Here is an 18,913-nt window from a genome sequence, read left to right as displayed (position 1 = left end):
TTCATATTTTTCTAATCAATTCAGCAACAAAAAGCTTTTTCTTGCGATTTTTTGAGAGCACCGGGTATGTGAAGAAGTTTTTGATGTTTAAGCATAAAGTGATGAGAAATTACATGGAACTGTTACGCTTTTATGGACATGTGGGTATTGATATTTGTATGCTGTGGCTTATGACAGGTGTATGTTGTTTCTTTGTGAAATGTTCATGGATTATTATGTATGGTATTTGTACGGTTGGTATGTGTTATATACTATGGCTATGGCAGAAATAAATCTTAACACCCACCATAGTCCCACGGCAAGCCTACGTTTGTGCACTCAAGCACATACCCTTTAACTTTTTTGTGGTATTGACTTATCTGGTATGTGCAATAGGTTGCCACTGGTAGGAGAGTATGGGTGTATTGCGACAAGATCCACGTTTGAAAACATTTTTTTGCTACGGTACAACCCCGTCCCAAAACAATTTACATGTGATAGCAATTAAACAATCGTGTGCTGCTACCTGTTTGAACTACGATGTCCCAGTATTTCCCCAGCATGATTATGCAAAAATTTATGTAATTATGTTTTTGTTAATTAATTTTAATTTTTTATAATGCGATTGTTTTGATATTTTGTAAATAAGATTAGAACTTTTTTAAGTTTTTGGACTATTGTACTCAATAGACAAATCGCCGTATCCCTGCGCATCTGCGTCGGTAGGAGAGAATCGAGCTGTTATGCATAACACTTCGGTTCAAACGCGTCTTCGGCCCGAGTGAATTTTTCTCATCTAAGGGTTTTCGGAGCATTTTGACTTCGCGAGGTGCACCAAGATATTTATGTATTTATTATACGGTTTCCGAGCGCCGCTCGTATATATTCGCGGAGTCAGACAAAAAGAAAACTCATCGTTTGCCTTCGTAACGAGTTAACTTTGCGCGCAACATTGTTTGATTCCGTCACTTACTACGGTGACACAACCCTTCCTTTTCGTCACAGTCGTGGAGATGCAGAAATAAACTCGGTCTCCGACAACGACAACCGTTACACCTCCTTCCTTACGGTCTCTTACCTTACCCTAACGACCGTAAAGACGTAGCCGGCATCGTTATCGATCTATATAAAGCGGAAGCTACTGAATTTTTGTACATTGAAGGTGGTAAACCCCAAGTAGGCATACATGTAATTTTCTGTGCAGCTTTACTAGCTCAGATCTATCACGGAAAAGCAACTACGGAATGTGCGGTCGTCAAGCTTAAACTCAATTGCTTAAGTTATTTTTTTATCACGACCAGATTTCGGAACCTAAGATATGCACCCCGAATGTTTTTTTTTCGTTTTTCAAGGTAAAAGATTGAAAAGATGATAAACTTACTATCTCAAAAAGCTCCCTAAAAAATATATTCTTTTTAGTTTTTATTTCTCCATGACCATTCCTCTCTATTCAATCTCCATTCACAAAACAAAAAACATAAAAAGCAGTATGTATTTATTCTTATCGCAAGGATAAAATAACTACCTACAACTTTGTCTGAAACATTACTCCTGTCAAACAATCCGTTCCATCCGTAAAAATATTTTTATTCATCGATACCATTTTACACAAGCCCTCTTTGAAGACTAGTCGTGATTCAAAATAAAAAGAACTAAAAGCACAAAAGGACATCTTTAGCACATATAAACATCCGTACAAAGTTCTAACCAAATCAGAAATGACAATTAGAAAAATCATAAGGGTTGTGTGCAAAGCCACGACCGCAAGGTTGACGTAGAATTACCTCATAAACTTCAACAGTATATGCAAGCTTCAAAGCTAGCGCGATATTAGAGAAAAATGTTTAATCTTCAATTCATTTGTTTGGTTTGTGTAAAAAGAAGAAAACACACAACAACTTCGCAAATCGATGCCGATCGATGCTGATCGATTGTTTGCGATTTCGCTGAAACTTTTCACAATTGTTCCTTTTTGATAATTCAGTTATTATATCAGTCCTTCATGACTCGCGACTGCTGTTTCAAAAGAGCCTATCCAAAATGGTGACTAATGGATAAAAATTTCTATATCAGAAAACCGACTTGTTTGATTGAACGGTGTCTCCAGAAAATTGTAGGTAGTTAAATTGCGGCTATAGATAACAATATAACATATGCGTTAAGAAAATAGACACTTTTTTCGGATGGTGGTAAAAAAATAACTAAGACAGATAATTGAGTTTGATAAATTTCTCATGGAAGGTAATTATGTTAGCTTACTCGCAAAAAAATTCTACGATCTAGCGTGCGGACTTCCGGGAGTTAACCGGTACATTCGCCATTGGCGGACGAAAACATGCGTGTAGGCATGTATTTTAATCTTTCTTCGTTTTATTTATCAATTCCTCCTCAGTTTCCGCGACAAAATTATTGGAGTAGATCTTACACTCAAGGCTTGCCCAGAAATCCTCGATGGGACGCAACTTGGGAACGTTGGGCGAGTTCGCCAACTTGGGTACCACATCGATATTCAGCCGCTCCATCTCCTCAAACGGTTGCTTCGAATAGTGAGCCGACGCCAAAACACCACGTCTTCAACGCAACTTTCGGCAGGAACTTCGTACTATAAAGTTCCCCGTTCACGGCGAGTCCGGAGCGAAAAAAGAGCAGTTTTAACATCCCCTTTTCGCTGATCGTCAGCCACAGCAGCACTTTTTTAGGGAACTTGGTGTGTGAAAGGAACTTCAGTTTGGTGCTTACTTCCTTCGTGGGGGAAGTTAAATACAAAGTGCCCTGCCAGTCGTTGCCATCCAGGATGAGACAGGTCTAGTCGTCTATCACCACCGCCACGTTGTGATTCGCCGGGAGAATCAATTTGGCCATCTTATTCAGGCGCTACCGCTGCGTCATTGCCTGCAGCTTCGAGACTAGTAAACGGGACTGCTGCTTCCTGACATGTATGCCCATGGTTGCTAAGCACTTTTCCACTGTTTAGCCTCCCGGTCAAGCGCACGCAGCGATGAAGACACTTTTCCCTCGGTCTTCCTCTTCAGCACCCTTTGGAGCTTCTTGTCACTTAGGGTCGTCGGCCGTCCCGAACCGGACTTTCTTTCAATGCTCTGATTGTTGTCCAGTAGTGCCAAGTTGTTTTAGATGCCGGAATGGGCGTATCCAGTGTCCACCAACTGCCGCGCGATGTCCTTTTTCGACGCAACGGGGTACTGTTCTTAGAACGCGCACACTTTTGAACGGAGTAGCTTCACTGTTTTCGGAGTTGGAGTTCGACTGATAGAACTATCAACTTTTTTCTGTTGACTCATGGGTTACTATGATTGATGGTGGTAAAGGTAAACCCATAAAAAATCGGCAATTTCTGTCCATTTTTTAACGCAAACGTTATATACACTGTAAAACTTTTTTTTTCTATGCCAAATTTTCCAAACTGTCACAAAATATATACACTATATATACATTGTAAATGACATGCTAAAAAAATATTTTTTTACCTATTTTCCATGAAATGCCTCTACTGCCAACCGCTGTTGCTGAATTATGTCCGACGGTCGCACCATCTAAAAGTAAAATGATTTGGTTGAGCAAAAGCTGACTCTTATATAGCCTATGTCGATGTTAGAAAGGTTTGGAACGGTTTAGAATGAGCGTTTTCTTCTTTTCGGATGGTAAAGTGTTTCAATATTTTATATTAAGTTTCTTGAACCTTTTTAAAATTTTGTGCAAACGAGGAGTGTTGCCTCCAAATGCGTTCCAACCAAGCTGTGGGAACTAGGATGACGGATCAGTGAGAAAGTTCATATGACGAAGTATCAACGCCAAGCGCACACGGCGGAATCTAAACCAAAAACGCTTCTGCACAGCGACAGCAATTAACTCTTCACAGATCCTGACAAGGACGCTTTGTTTCGGCTTGAGCAAGAAACAGAATCGTTTTTTTGTTTCTACTTTATTTCGCGATACGTTCGGTACAAAGGTTGAAAAACTTATTTAGCCATGAATGAAGCACACTTGTATTTATATCATATTTTAGTGGCGGGAGTTTCTGCTGTTCGTTCATTGGTCTGCCAATCAGGAATGACGATGATGCAATCGCGCGGACTATTGCATAGTTTAATTCGCAGGACATTCGGGATGATGCAATGCTGCGTAATACAGGGTGCGCTTCAAAATCCTTGTTCTAGAACAATCGAACAAGGAGTTAAAATGCTACTAAATTTAAATTTGCGCATATAAATACCACATCACTGAACAGAAATGGAACAAACAATATGCGATGCAAAAAAGTTCTTACCAGGCTTATAAACGGTCAACACTTTCACATGATTTCGCTTCCTTGATGTGCGTCTCAGTCAGGGATACCAAATGTGCAGATTTGTCTGCAAAACGCAATTTTCGAAGTCCGTGTGCAGTTTTTTATTGATTTACAGGTATTTGCAGATTTTTCATAGTTTCTGCAGATTTTTGTCATGGTCGCAGATTTTCTCAAAATGTGTGCAGATTTTTACAAACTTTTGCCTGCGCGAGCGAATTTTTTCGAATCAGATTTCAAGATTTTTCCGGATTTTCGAGCAGATGCAGACATTTTTTAAAAACATCTGGAATCTCTGGTCGCAGTAGGCCATCGCTCGTAAATGTAGGACAACCGTCGCCTGTTATTTTTGACTATTTCTGTCTACTTCTATTCTATTGGCGATTTAACGTAAAATTAAAAACGACCGTGCGACTTCTGGATTTGAACTTCAAAACTAGGAAAATGATGATAGATTTATTTTTAGCCAAGGCACATATACTCAGGAGACTGTTTTTGGTGCGATTTTTGCGAAAAATGGATGTTCTTGGCGTCAAAAAGAATACAGCTGGTGAGAAACTTTCATCAGCATGTAGTAGACTGCTCACCATCAAGAAAATACATGTGAAATTGCGAATATATGAGATATATCTAAATTTTTGAAGTTTTCCGCTACGTAAACTCGTGATAACTCACTGAAAATAGAATCTTGATAGGTTGAAATGCTGCCTACAAATCATCATCATTATTTTGATCGCTCATTAATGTTGAGAAATATTATTACAAGATGTGATGAACCCTCCCAACTGGTCTCGAGGTACGATTACAAGCCAGCCGTCGTAGGTTCGAGGCTCGACTCGGGAGAGACTGTTAGGATCGTAGCGCTAGCCCCGCGATTGTCCTGTACACTTAACAGTTGGCTGCGAATTCGAAGGTCGAGTTCCGAATCGGAATGTAGCACCAAGGCTTTGCTTCGCTTTTTACAATAGTTCAAGTAATCAAATTACAATTTTCTGCATTTTGGCGGATGCTTAGATGATTTTTTCAATCGAATATTGAACGAAGTAAATCCGTTGAAAACTACCCGACTTAAAAGCTTTTAAAGTTCGACATATTTTTCCCCTGTTCTGTTTTTCAAAGCATCAAAAAACGAGAACTTAATGGCGAAACTTAATTACATAACATGACATTTGATAAACGCCAAATCACAGAAAATAAATGAATATATTTCTTCTAGTTTCACACAAGCTCGAAAAGAATCGTAAAGACCCGTCATTTATTGATTGACTTTTACAACATAGAAAGTTGTAGCGTGATTGTGGAATTCAAGATGAGATTGCCGCACTTATGATCAATTTTACAGAGATAATTGAGGTGAATATTTATGAAGGCTGCAACCATTTAATGTCCATCGATACATGTAATAAAATCGAAAACGCGTTTCGCGATGAAGTTTCTTGACTGCTCCATGAAATTATTAGGTACATTTATTTTATTTATAATTCGAGGTCTTACTGGATGAACTGGCATATAATAAAATGTAACAAAATTAAAGAAATTCGACACCATTGTACCATGCAGTGTTCAAGCGGTGATAAATGTTTTCCTAATTTAAATCTGCTATCAAATTTCAACAGTTTTTCATCTCTAGCAGAGAACATTTCCCGAGCGAGGTTTCTCGCTGTCCTTCGGTTGAAGTCTTCTGTGCTGTTTGGCCGGACGACAAACCTCAGAACGAAGACCGCCCGAAAAGGATATCTCTATAAATTCAGTCCAATCTGCATTCTCCATGGGAGCACACCGTTTTAAATAAAATACACCCAATCTCCCGATTGGAACCAGATCTGGAAGAAAAAGTCAACGTCACGCAGGGTCAGCTTTTCTTTTCGTGACTCGAAGGAATCCAGAAAGAAAAATATGTCTGCTTTCCTTTGCGCACGCATCCTGCTGTGTTGCGTTGCCTTCGTCGGCTGTGCTGGTAAAAGAGATTTACAAAAGTCATCGCCATGACTCCTAGCTAGCTCTGCAGTTCCGTGCAGGGCGAATCGAAGCAGATGAGTAAAAGCCTGTCGTTAAAAAGCCCATTTGATTGAGAGCAAACAAAGATGAAGATAAAGCAGAAAAAGAAACGCTCGTTCAAGCTTAGCAATGGATAGAAGGGCAAATCGTCTTGACTGCACAGACTTATCCCGAGGTGTTCATAGATGATCTTACCCGCAGGATCATGAATTGCACGCTGGCCGGCACTGTGGCAAAGTCTTTTGAAATTTTGAATTATAACGCACGGCAACGCTAATGTTTGTGGTATTAGTTAGAAACTATGTTTTTATCGAACGTTGTGATTTAAAAATAGAATCATTTCTTAGCGCATCATCAGGGAACCTACACAGTGTATCGCCAACAATAATCGCATCACCGGGGACTACGAACGGGTTAAAGAAGAAAAATAGATTTAACATTCCAGAAAGAATCAAGATTATAGAAACAGCTTCGGTTAGCATCGGCAGCAGCATAGAGAAGAACGCCAAGGCGTGGTGCTGCAAATGAAGCGGATGAAGATAATTCCGTGGGGCTATTTTGACAGGTTTTTGACAACATCGTTTCTGGAAGAAAAGAGTAAAAGACACAAGGGGTCTGTGGCACTCTTCGAGTCTAAAAGTGATTTTTCTTCTTTTGTGATTTTAAGCCCTGCCGTCTCCCTTTATCACCCATCAACAGACAGCAGCCAATGAAGGAGTGGGTTGACCGGTTCTACTCTTTCACTCTAATGTTTAAACATATAGTCACACTTTGTCGATGTGAATGAACTTTTAGGCCCCGGGATACATGGCGAGTTGAGATATCTTTTAATTTCGGTTCACGCTAAGAGGAATCGAATGACGCTGAAATAGTTGACCTTTAGGAGTAACGGTTTTTGGGTAAAATGGGAGTCGAACTCCTCATCTCGGCCATGCTAACAGCTTCCAGATCTACAATTGCTGGTTTGATAAAGAAAAGGAATTAAGCTTGAAACAACTTCTAGTAGGTCTTTTATTCGTTTGTAGTTCCGTGACAAATTTTCCTTTTCCTTCATGTTATGTGACGTTTGAAATTTTTTTTCGTCGAACCAACAGATCATCGTCATTCGCAGAAAGACGAAGCATTTTTTTCAATCTTCTTTGTCGCATGAATTTAGTTTATTGTTGCCGCATTCGATAAATATTTACTGCATCGAGCTCGATTCGTGGGATTCAACTTGTCGCCTGATGGGATGCACCAGGTCCCCGGTCGCAGAACATCGTGAGGCTCTCGGCACCTCTGCTGCGAAACTGCTGAAATCGTTGTCATGAATGCAGTGGATTCTGCAGAAGAGTTTCACGATGAACATTTTAGTTTGCTTTTCTCGAAAAGTAACATTTCGGGGTTCATGTTCCCAACGAAAACATGTTCTCCGCCAAGTGTCTTGATTTAAAAGAAGATTGTCACATTCGATGTGGCCTGTAACCTGTCTGGAGCTGAGCGATGATCAGGCACAAATTTGGGTTCACCTGAAATTTAAAATGACTGGCATACTGTCACAGTGGCTAAAAGTTTATTGGAATGAACAAATCGTTGGCTGTGAAATAGTTGATTTTTTTTTATTTCAAGCTGCTAAAAGCACATGAACCCTGAAAGACGTGCCCAATCGTAGCCCGTTTGCTATCCAATGGTATCGCTTTAGTTCTTGATTAAACTTTTATCCCAAGCACCCGAAAAAAAAAACTGCCATTATATAGGAGTGAACTGCTGCTACGAACGATGGCCCGATTTTCAGCTCTTTCTCCCGGCAAGCCTGTTTTTTGATATTAGTGGTTGATTGCAGCCCCCGAAAGGCGCACACACAATAACAGGAAGGGCCCGCTGCTTCTTGACTCTCATCCAATTGCTGTGGGACTCAGGCAGGGCAGCATCCGTGGATAGCAACAGCCATCGAACTGCTTTTCATCCGCCTCCTGGAGCAGAACAACGGTCAGCGGGGTGGATGATAAATTATATAATGATGCTTTTTATTAGAGTTTGGGTAGCTCGATTTTATCGTATCGGGCGTTCGAAACGAACCAGGAAGGCGCAAAAGGGTGAGAAGGTAAACGCGCAGGGGAAGAAATTAAAATTATTTTTGGTTATTTTCGCTTGATGATGATTATGCCGATTAGCACATTTATTGCTGGTTTAATTTCGTATTGATGAGGCCTCCACAAGATAGGAGCCAGGAATTCGAAAAATCGTGTGGACTTTTAATCGAATGTTTCTTCTGGCAAGTTTCAATTGTTTTAATAATTCATCGAACCTACAGACTTACAGGATTCACCAGAAGGGTTATGTATTCAAGGCAAATGGAATTGCAACGAATAAGAGACTGAACCACGAAAAAGCATTTTTGATTAAACATTAAATAGTTGAAGAGGTTATTGATAAGACACGGCTGCAAGGTTAATGTAGAATTACGACAGCCTGTCTTATGTATATCCTGCAATAGGCTTGGGAAGATATTTCTCATGTTGACCCGATTGAAAGAAAGATGGAAAACAATTGTGCTGAACATTTCATGAATGTTTAAATTTAGTTATATTTACCAAGCTGCTGAACTTGTAGTAACAGTCAACGGTTCCAGTATTGTCGTTTTGCGAAAGAATGGGCGGAATCCATGGTGCTGCAAGAAGGCAGAGCTTTACCAAAGGAAGCTCGGAAATAAATTAGTTTATTACCGCTCACGCTTTTTTTTTAGTGTTTATTTTGCGATTGCTAGCTGATGAAGTTTTGAAAATGGTACAAAATGCTGTCGAGATAATAACTGAACTAGAATCATCCTATATCATATGCAAATGGCAATCTGCAATGACGAGAAATAAAACAAAATAACCGGGTGTCACTATTGCGACACACCAATGGCGCTTCTTAGCGCCCCAAAATCATTTGATTGTAAGGTGTTTGAAATTTGTTCTGTCGGCTATCTACTGGCTGGTATGGGCTACTTGGTAACTGATAAAATGCAGGAATGCTGAATGCTGAACACCCCAAAAAAATTCGAAGTAGCGCCATTTTATCCATATTTTATTATTTCTTCGCATGTGATATTGATGTATAGATATTGATTTTAATCTACTTAATACTTGATTTAAGGTTTTTCTTCTAGTTATCTTCAAAAGATTTAATACCAAATAGTCCCAAAAAGAATGAGTAGTATTGAATTTTTATGGAAATGTAAATAGTAATTTCCAGCGCCAATTTCCAAACCCCTTTTTCTCGAAACTATGAATTATGAGTTCTGCAAGTTTTGAACGAAAACGATGATATACCAATTTTGTAACAGATTGTACGTTATTTGTTTTGTAAAGCTACTGCGAACCAATCACAGTATTATATTTTCCTACTATGACACTAACAGTTCCCAACAGTTACTAGCATCCTGTTTCTTGATAGTCAACTCACGAGTACTGTAGTACTGAGATGTGAAAAACTTATTTTACTGCTTCAAATGAAAATGTGTGACCGTCCTCAGAAGAACGGTTGGTTTTAGTTTTTACAAAGCTGGGGACATGCCTGAATGACGGTGTTTCCCACACAGGCGGGAGATCCAAAGTCTAGCCCTGTGAAAGGTGTTCGCCAGTTTCTTCTGTTGGTCAAATCGTTTGTATGTTGCAGTAAGACGTAAGGCGTCAAAAATGTAGGGATCGTGGAATAATCCATAACCGGAAATCAAGATTCACACCAGACACAGCGCCAAAAAGGAACATTTTTAGCCTTTTTACGAACATCTTTCTTGTTCATGAACTTGGCTAAATCGCTGCAACTGTTCTCCTGTACAGGATTTTAGTAACTACTATAGCTTGTTTTTACTTACAACTTGCACCTGACGACGTTAACCTCTCATGACCATCGGCATTACTGCAGGAAATTTTATGTGCGACAAATAGCAAGTGTTAAGTGGATAAAATGTGAAACTGAGGTGATGTGAAAGTTCCGATTCCTTTTTATTTCAGCAGTGGGAAATTACCGGTACCGAAAAGTAGTAATAGTTCTCTAATGAAACGATCGTGTTTGAGCTCTATTCAAAAATATTTTTGCCATTTTGTTCCAGGAGCGTTTAAAATATTTCAATACTCAACGCTCTAACGTTTTTTTACTATCATTTTGCTAACATTGTTTCATGATGTCTCCGTTTTTGACTCTTTTCTACATTTTCCCATTTTAGGCATTTTTGACATTTGACATTCGAAATATTTTAAGGTTTTTTTTACAAGTCACAATTTCTAACAAGAATTTGTGTAATTTGAAACAAATTACCGCTGGAATATTGCAAAAAAAACTAAAAATCGATACTGCGTAAATCGCAATACATCGAATTCAATAGCATCTGCATAACTGTTCACCAAAATCACGGCAAATTTTACACAACAAAAAATCAGTATATAATGTATTCAAAAATCCCAGCATCCGGGAAGAAAGAAAAAAGAAAATTTATCCCCACCAAGAATGTTACATCTACCTACGTGTAACCCGCGTTGCTTTGGCCTCTCGTGTACGAACCGAGCGCGCCGGTAACACTTACCGAAGGTAACGAAGAAGCTTACATGCGTAAACAGCAAATGCGTACAACGATTCCGACGATCATTTTGGCGTGTTTCCTCTGTTCCCCCGATCAGTAACTGGCGGTTGTTAGTAGTTGAACGTCGTCGTCGAGGTTCGAGTTGACCGTTAAAGTTAAGTCCTCTTCATCTTTACGCTCTGGAAACAATGCGAAATCGTCTTGTTCCCCAACTTGAGAGGCCATCGCGAATTTTTTTTCCTTACTTTTGCGATCTTGTGTCCTTTCTATTGATCTTCGTCTTATGGAGAGGTCAGCGCAGAAAAAAAAACTCGACGTGGTTTCCAAATCAAGAGATCTTTGGCGCGGTGGTGTTGGTTGTGTGCCGAAATCAGCAAAAAATAAAACGATAACAGCACATAGTAGGTACGGGAGAATAACAACAGCCTCACTCGCTCGGACAGGGTGACCAACAAAAAAAAACTGGTTTCTTCATTGGTCAGTTCAGAACGGGTGCCGTGCTGTAGTCACTAAGCTGTATCATATTCCATTTTTTGGCGCGAACGAATTTGAAGAAATGTGTCATTAAATCAATCATGCGGGACGTGCAAAGGGTTAAACCACAATCGCCATGCGCGAAGTCACCATAGCCGGTGTCGCCAAAGCAAGAAACACTCCATGAATCAATGATCTAAGCTCTTGGACAACAAGAAAAAAAGCAAATACCGAGAGAGATTTTTTACCCCAACAGGAATGACGTGACCAACAGACTGGACCGTTGATTCCGAGTGCTGCGTATGTGTGCAGGCGTTGAGAGTATCGGTGGAGACTTTCGAAACGGTGGTCATGTGTGTGGAAATAGTTTCTAAACTTTGGTGGGATTGGAAGTATTGTTCTCAGATAGTTGCTTAAATATTATTTTAACGTTGTCGATTGAAATTTACGTTGAATGAATTATGATTGCGCATTTACATGTAATTATTTCTTCTATGAATTTAAGTTATATTGTTGTATTGCGCATCAACAAAAGTATATTGATACAGAGATGTGCTTAAGTAATACAAATTCTAAATGATAAGAATTACATTGAGCGGGTTTTAACGTTTCGTAGAGTTGATCTTTCTTGATTGTACGTGTGAATATTCGAAATGTGTCTCATTAAAAAAAAATTACCAATCTAATAGCATAATCTGTCACATTAAAATTAAAAAAAAAAGATGACTGATTTATCCCCGTTGTCTTTACTTCATCACTGCGACCAGGAAGATTGATTTATTGTAATTTTACCCAGGGATTTTCTGTACTCCGCGCTTTATGTCATAAAATGACGTAAGCCCCTTACCGGAGTAATATCACTAGAACTGCTTAAGTATTTGCTAAATTTCTCTCATCAGAAATGGTTTTCTTCTTCTAGTTTCCAGTTTTAAACGAATTACCTTCGATAGCATTTGCATTAACCCGAATCAGCCCACAATTCCACGTGAGTATTTGAGTTTTTTAACTTTAAATAGTCTATGCGTTCACGTACAAAACTAAACTAACTTGATGTGATTTTCTCTGTCAACAAAAACAAAACAAAAGTCCTTTTTTGATTAGGTAGTTACAGTGATGATTTGGAGTAAAAATGACATTTTGTCACAGGATAGGCACCAAGTCGCTAAGAGGTACAGTCAAATAGTCCTAATGAATTCATAGTAACATATCATAGGAAAAAAACATTTTGAAAAGTCCTAAAATCGTTACTAGTCTTAGCAAAACTCTTTTAATTCCGTTTTTTATTAATAACCTAGAATATTACTGAGTCAGTACATAATAACATAGTAAACCATCGATTTCACCTGCGTCACAATGTTACGCCAACGCACTCGATCAATGGCAGCTTGTCTCCAGTTTCTCGAGCGTCCTATAATTCCGATATCTTCAAGGGACCATCCATTAATGATGTCCCGCAAAATTTGGAAAAAATTACCTCCCCACTCCACCATGTCACAAACTGTCACAACTATTTGAATTCCTCCCCCCTTATTTACGTCACGTTTCTATACCCCCCCTCCCTTCTTTTGTTATGATTGACGAAAAATTGAGAAATTTATAAAATATGCATTTTTTTCTAAATTAGAGAGATTTTACTAAAAGAAAAACTGAAACTGAAAGGAAAAGAAGATTATAAAAGATAACTTGAAAAGGTGTTTAATCCTTAGTCCAACGGTTCTGTTGATAGAGTCGCATAACGACGACACAGAAAAGCGAGGCAGTAACTGCAGCATCGTTGCTGATTTTCTAAAAAACCATCCTTTTTTATTTCCTTGTTTTCGCAATCCAAATCTTCTCCACATGTTACAATGACCGAGCATTCTTGTTCACGTTTTGTAGGATTGAGAGATACTAAAAATGAACAAAATTGCACTATCATTCACAAACAAACATGCACGGTAAAATTGACCTAACAAACCATATGCATCTTAAAGGCAAAAAAAATTGTCATTTATTTTATCTCAAGCATATCAAGCGAATCTTAAGCAAAAAAAGTGATCGCAGAGCTATGAATGAATGATGCAAGTATCATGAAAAGTTCAGAGTTGAACTCTGTGGTATAGCTATGTGTCTTTTTTATTTATTTTTTTTTTAGTTGAAATGTGATATCATACTCAAGCTAACTCCCCCTCCCTCATATTCCACAAAATGTCACAATATTCGAAACCTTCTACCCCCCCCCCCTAAATGCGTTTCATCTTTAATGAATGATCCCCAATCCAACCTTTTCCGCTTCACGTTTTAGCTTGGTGTACGTTGTCAGCAAAGCAGATGAGCTGGCTAGATTGAAGTTCATGCCCCGCATGTTAAAGGCTGCAAGTTTTTTAACACCTTCAAGTGGAATCTTAAACAGGAGGCAGGACAGACCGTCCGTCGCCTTGTCGAAGCTACTTGCGTGTTTCAAACGGGATTGATTCCGTACCCCATATCTTCACATAGCACTGTGCACCATCCATCGTGGCCGTAATTGTTCTTGAGCTTCTTGATAGCATCCTTAACTAGACTTATCGTGAGGGGCAGTATGTATCCCTCATCCGCTGTACTGACAAAGTCGTTACTCCTACCGTCTTGGTCCCCTACCTCTGTGCTATTCAGGTGTTTATTGTAGTGCTGCTTCCACCTGTCGAACTCCTCACGTTCATCCGTCAAGTTTTCTCCATCTTATCTCAACACATTTCAGCTCCTTGTGCTACGAGCCTGCGAAGGATGCGTTTAGTTGCTTGAAGAATCTACGTGTTTCTTACAGCTGCTCCATTTCTTCACATTCTTGCTCTTCAGGCGGCGCTTTTTGATCTGAAAAGGATGGGTCTGATGTCTTCGTTTCTGTTTGTATCGACTCACGTTATGACGGGTCCTTTGCTGCAGTATCAATGTTCGCGCTGCATTCTTCTCGTCTAGAATCGTTTAACACTCCTCGTCAAACCAGCTGTTACGTCGACTCCTCCCGACGAATGCAACAGCACATTTCGCTACGTTGTTAATGTACTCCAGCAGTCCTCCTCCGGAGGGGCTTCGGTAAGCTCTCCCTCATCTGGTATCGCTTCCTCAAAGTTTTGCGTGTACTTAGTAGCGACATCGGGGAGTTTAAGTCGCTCCAGATCATACCTTAGTGGGCGACGATAGCGGTTGTTGACATCAGGAGATAGTGCTCAGAATCGATGTTTGCGCCACGATAGATTCGGACGTCGATAATACCCGATAGTGACTTCGGTCAGTCAAAACGAGATCGATTTGTGTTTCAGGCTGTTGTGGTGATCTCCAGGTGTACCGATATGGGAGGCTATGCTGGAAGTACGTGCTACGTATGGCCATGATCTTGGAGGTGGCGAATTCAAAGCCGGTTTGCGCCGAACTTTCCTCCTGGTCAACTGAACGTTGAGATCTCCGATAACGACGTTTTGTCTACTGCTATCGTATGCACGCTCCAGTTACGCGTAGAAGACGTCCTTATCGTCATCGTCACTTCCTTGGTGAAAGCTGTACACGATATTTTTAAGCTCTTTCTTCGGTTTTTTCTTATTAATTCCTTCTCCGTTTTCAAAATTGTTGGAATAGATCTTGCGCTTCAAGTTTGCCCAGAAATTCTCGATTGGACGCAGTTGGGGACGTTTGGCGGATTCGCCGGCTTCGGTACCCCATCGATATTCAGCCGCTCCATCTCCTTCAACGATCGCTTCGAGTAGTGGGCCGACGTCAAATCTGGCCAGAACACCGTGTCTTCGCCCTTATGGTATTTCTTGATGAACGACGCAACTTCTGGCAGGCACTTCGTACTAAAAATTTCTCCGTTCACGGCCAGCCCGGAGCGAAAGAAGAGCGGCTTTAACATCCCCTTCTCGCTGATTGTCAGCCACAGCAGCACCTTCTTGGGGAACTTGGTGTGTCAAATGAATTTCACCTCGGAACTCACTTCCTTCGTGGGAGAAGTGAAATACGAAGTTCCCTGCCAGTCGTTGCCATCCAGGGTTAGATAGGTCTCGTCGTCCATCATCACTGCCACGTCGCGATTCGCCGAGAAAATCGACTTGACCATCTTATTCATCCGCTGTCGCTACGTCATTGCCTGCAGCTCCGAGACCAGTGGACGGGACTGCCGCTTCCTGACATGTATGTCCATGTTCTCCAGATACTTTTGAAGTAGAATACTTCTCTCAGTAAGTTCGGCTACATAGGGATGTGAAATGAAAATCTGAAACCGAAAAAAGTGAAAAATATGTCCAATTTCAAATGCTAATAAATGCTAATCTTTGTTATTGCAGCAATAGATTGAAAAATCTTTTAAGATTCTTCCCAAATGAAGTTAATTGTAATTTTATTGTTCAAACTATTGTACTATTGAAAATAGTCAAGCCTTGTCAAAACAAAAAATTTGACCCCTGATTGGTCGTTATATGGTTGTTTCCCAAGCACGGTCGACAGAATCATATACCTTGCAATTTAAAATATGCTATTTAGCCTATATAAGAGCCTGTTTCAGCCGAAGCCGCTCAAAATAGTTCTAGACAGCGACAACAGTAGTCCTCCCTTAGCAGTGCAGTGGATACCAGCGATAGCGGATAGCGGCCGCAGCTGTGGCATAGCAATGGATAGCGCACTGGTTGCAGCGGATCTCAGCATCGATAGCAGCTGGGCCAGCTGATGCAGGTACAGCGGATACCAATGGCAGCGTATAGCGGCCACAACTGTGGCATGGCTACGGATAGCGTAGCAGTTGCAGCGGGTATCAGCATCGCTGGCAGCTGATGCAGTGAGGCACTTTAGTGAAATGCAGTCTCTGTGCGATAGCGGGCACTAGTTAATGCATTCAATGAAAGATTAACTCATGTGGCTTTGCACACAACCGTCCATTCCTTTTTCACTGTTTTACCGCATGCACCAACCCTTCCGGTCAAGTGCACGCAGCGATTTAGCCACTTTTCCCTCGGTCTTCCTCTTCAGCATTTTTTGAAGCTTCTTGCCGCTAAAGGTCGTTGGCCGTCCGGAACCGGGATTTCTTTCGATGCTCTCGATCGTTGTCCAATAGTGTCAAGATGTTGTAGATGCGTAAACGGACATACCCAGCGTCCACAAAGTGCCGCACGATATCCGTTTTTGACGCGGCGGGGACCCGTTCTTCGAACGCGCACACATCTGAACAGAGTAGCTTCACTTTTTTCGTTATCACAGTTAGAGTTTGACTGATAGAGCTGTCAATTTTTTTGCCAATTCATTACCATTAGTAGTTTCGTCAGTGCGATTAAAGGTAAACTCATGAAAAATCGGCAATTTTTGTCCATTTTTTTACCGCAAACGTTATAACTAGCTAACCTAAGACATCCTCACGCTAAAACAAACCTCGAACAAATTCACGAACAACAACAAAATCATACACTCTGGCTTCTTTCGTCTTTCGATTATAAATGATCGAAGCGAGAATAATTTACTCCTCAGATTACGAGAATTCGGTTTGAAACCGGAAACTTTTCAACGAACTTCTGCAGTAAATTTAAACTCGAGTTATCATCTCTTTTCCCCATTAGTTTCGTGCATCCAAACAATCCATTTTCCAAGTTTATTGACCTGCACTGGTTAGGTTTTTTTTTTGAGAAGAACAAGCAAGTAAGTCGCTGATTCGTGCTTGAGATTTTGAATTGCGTCACCGCGAATGATAAACAAATTTCTATCAATGGTATATGAATTGGATACTGATAGAATCGTGATTTTTGTAATCTCGATAACTAAAAAACAAGTTGGTTTCACTGAATAACGACACCACTCCAGATTGGATTAATGGATTTGAACATGTTTATACGTTTGTTGCATACATTTTGTGGTGTTCCATATACCACAACATACCACAAAAGATCAAAATAATGGTCGCAGTGGTCCAAATCTTGCAAAAAAACTAAATTAATGTTGGTGCTGCTTTTAATTGCTTTCTGTTATATTTTACGTTGGGTTTAATTGGCTTGGCAGGATTCCTGTTATAATTGTCCAAAAGAAAGGAGGTAATCAGTACGCATAACAATGATAGATTGCAATACAATAAGTGTTGTAGCAAAAATTCTAACTGATTTTTGTGTTGATTTCAATTGGTTCCGGTGGGATTGCTTTCTGACGAGAGTGCCGCTATCGGAATGTTTTGGAACAAAAATTTTTAAATCAACATGAATTCTAACTGAATGAATTCTTGATACTTACCTTTAGTTGATTTTGTTGAATTTCTGCTGTTGCCAAAGTGGTTTCATTCAGAACGAGTTACTGTGAGCGAAGGGGGTTCGACTACTCACAGAAAATGCCTTACGGACTTTTGCCAGTTAAATGTGTTCCCGAATAACGGGCCCAATTATAAGAACCACTATTGGCTGAGTGTGACTTTGGCTGATGAAAACAAAGATGTTTATGAATTGAATTTCATATTCTAAGATGAAATCCATAAACAACGGCATTCTTCCAAATCAGTGGATTTCGTCACGAACCAAAACGCTGTTATTAACAATCCGACCGAATATCTAAACTCAATGGCATTGCCACAATTTGCGGTTGTAAGCTGGATCGGTAATTATGATAATGTAGCGAAATGTCAATTATTCTCGTGGCAAATAAGTGGACTGGTTTCATAGAAAAAACTAAAAAAAAAAATTCAAAACATTTCTTCGATATGTTCGTGTTCTTTGAAGAAGTAGTTTTCTTAGCTCAGCCAAAATCTACAATACAACATTTAGTTCAAATTATAAACTATGTATGGAAAAAAATTGAAATTGTATTAAATTGTCCAAAATTTTTCAGTAATCTGTTAGTAAAAACTGTTATCCTACCAATGCATATATAAGTAATACTTAGTCAATTAAATTAAATTTCTTTTCCGCATAGATACTAATAAATAAGTCTTCCTATTCATCCCAGTCAAAATTACAATTTTGTAAAAGTCACCTGCAAAACAGATTCCTTAGCTTCTAATCTATCGCCCTGTGCCGGTTTAACGTGTCGTCGTCGTCGTTGCTGACAACGGCGTCAACCTGCCCCGGCAAGCCAGCAGGGCACATACGCACAAACCCGCACCACAACTACATCGACACCGGTGCGATGGCTGATTTAGAAGAGCTCCGACAAAGGCTGCGGCGTCCAACAACACATACCATCGTGTAGTCGAAGTTGAGCGGCCAAGCTCAGGTACTACTACCGCCTTAAACCTGCTGAGCCATGGATGGAAAGGTGCTGTAAGCCTCTTGCACACGTTGCTCGCTGGAATCACGTTCCAGCTTGAGTCAGTTTGCTTTTGGCTGTAGAGATGTGCGCAAGTGCTTCAGTTCTTCGGGCTCGGTTTGGCTCGGTTCAGCTCAGCCCAGCTTCCCGGGGCAGATTCCACCCAGAAAATGTGTTAGTGCAACGGCAGCTGCAGCAGTGACCGCAAAAAATAGTGACTCAGTAGAAACGATCAATATAGGAGGAGAGATATTTTTTTGCGCGCGTCTTCCGCGAAATGAATGATATCCGCCGGTCCGTGGGCCGGCTCTTCCATGATGGTTCTTCCAATTGTCGGGCTTCTTCTGTAGTGCATGAAAAGAGTGCCAACAAAAAAAACTTTTCTTCAG

General features: G+C 40.2%; 1 long non-coding RNA gene across 1 annotated transcript; it reads right to left on the bottom strand.

Moving 5' to 3' along the window:
* Positions 1-2,342: 2,342 nt before the first annotated feature.
* Positions 2,343-3,931, bottom strand: LOC129721588 (uncharacterized). The gene is made up of 3 exons (XR_008727438.1): positions 3,677-3,931; positions 3,465-3,530; positions 2,343-3,400 (listed from the first exon to the last, which is right to left on the bottom strand). It is a non-coding gene; the product is annotated as an uncharacterized LOC129721588 (long non-coding RNA).
* Positions 3,932-18,913: the final 14,982 nt, after the last annotated feature.

This window comes from Wyeomyia smithii, chromosome 2 (genome assembly GCF_029784165.1).
Source record: "Wyeomyia smithii strain HCP4-BCI-WySm-NY-G18 chromosome 2, ASM2978416v1, whole genome shotgun sequence".
NCBI lineage: Eukaryota > Metazoa > Arthropoda > Insecta > Diptera > Culicidae > Wyeomyia > Wyeomyia smithii.
Note: the sequence above shows the minus strand (reverse complement) of the source record. Positions and strands in the feature narration are given on the sequence as shown.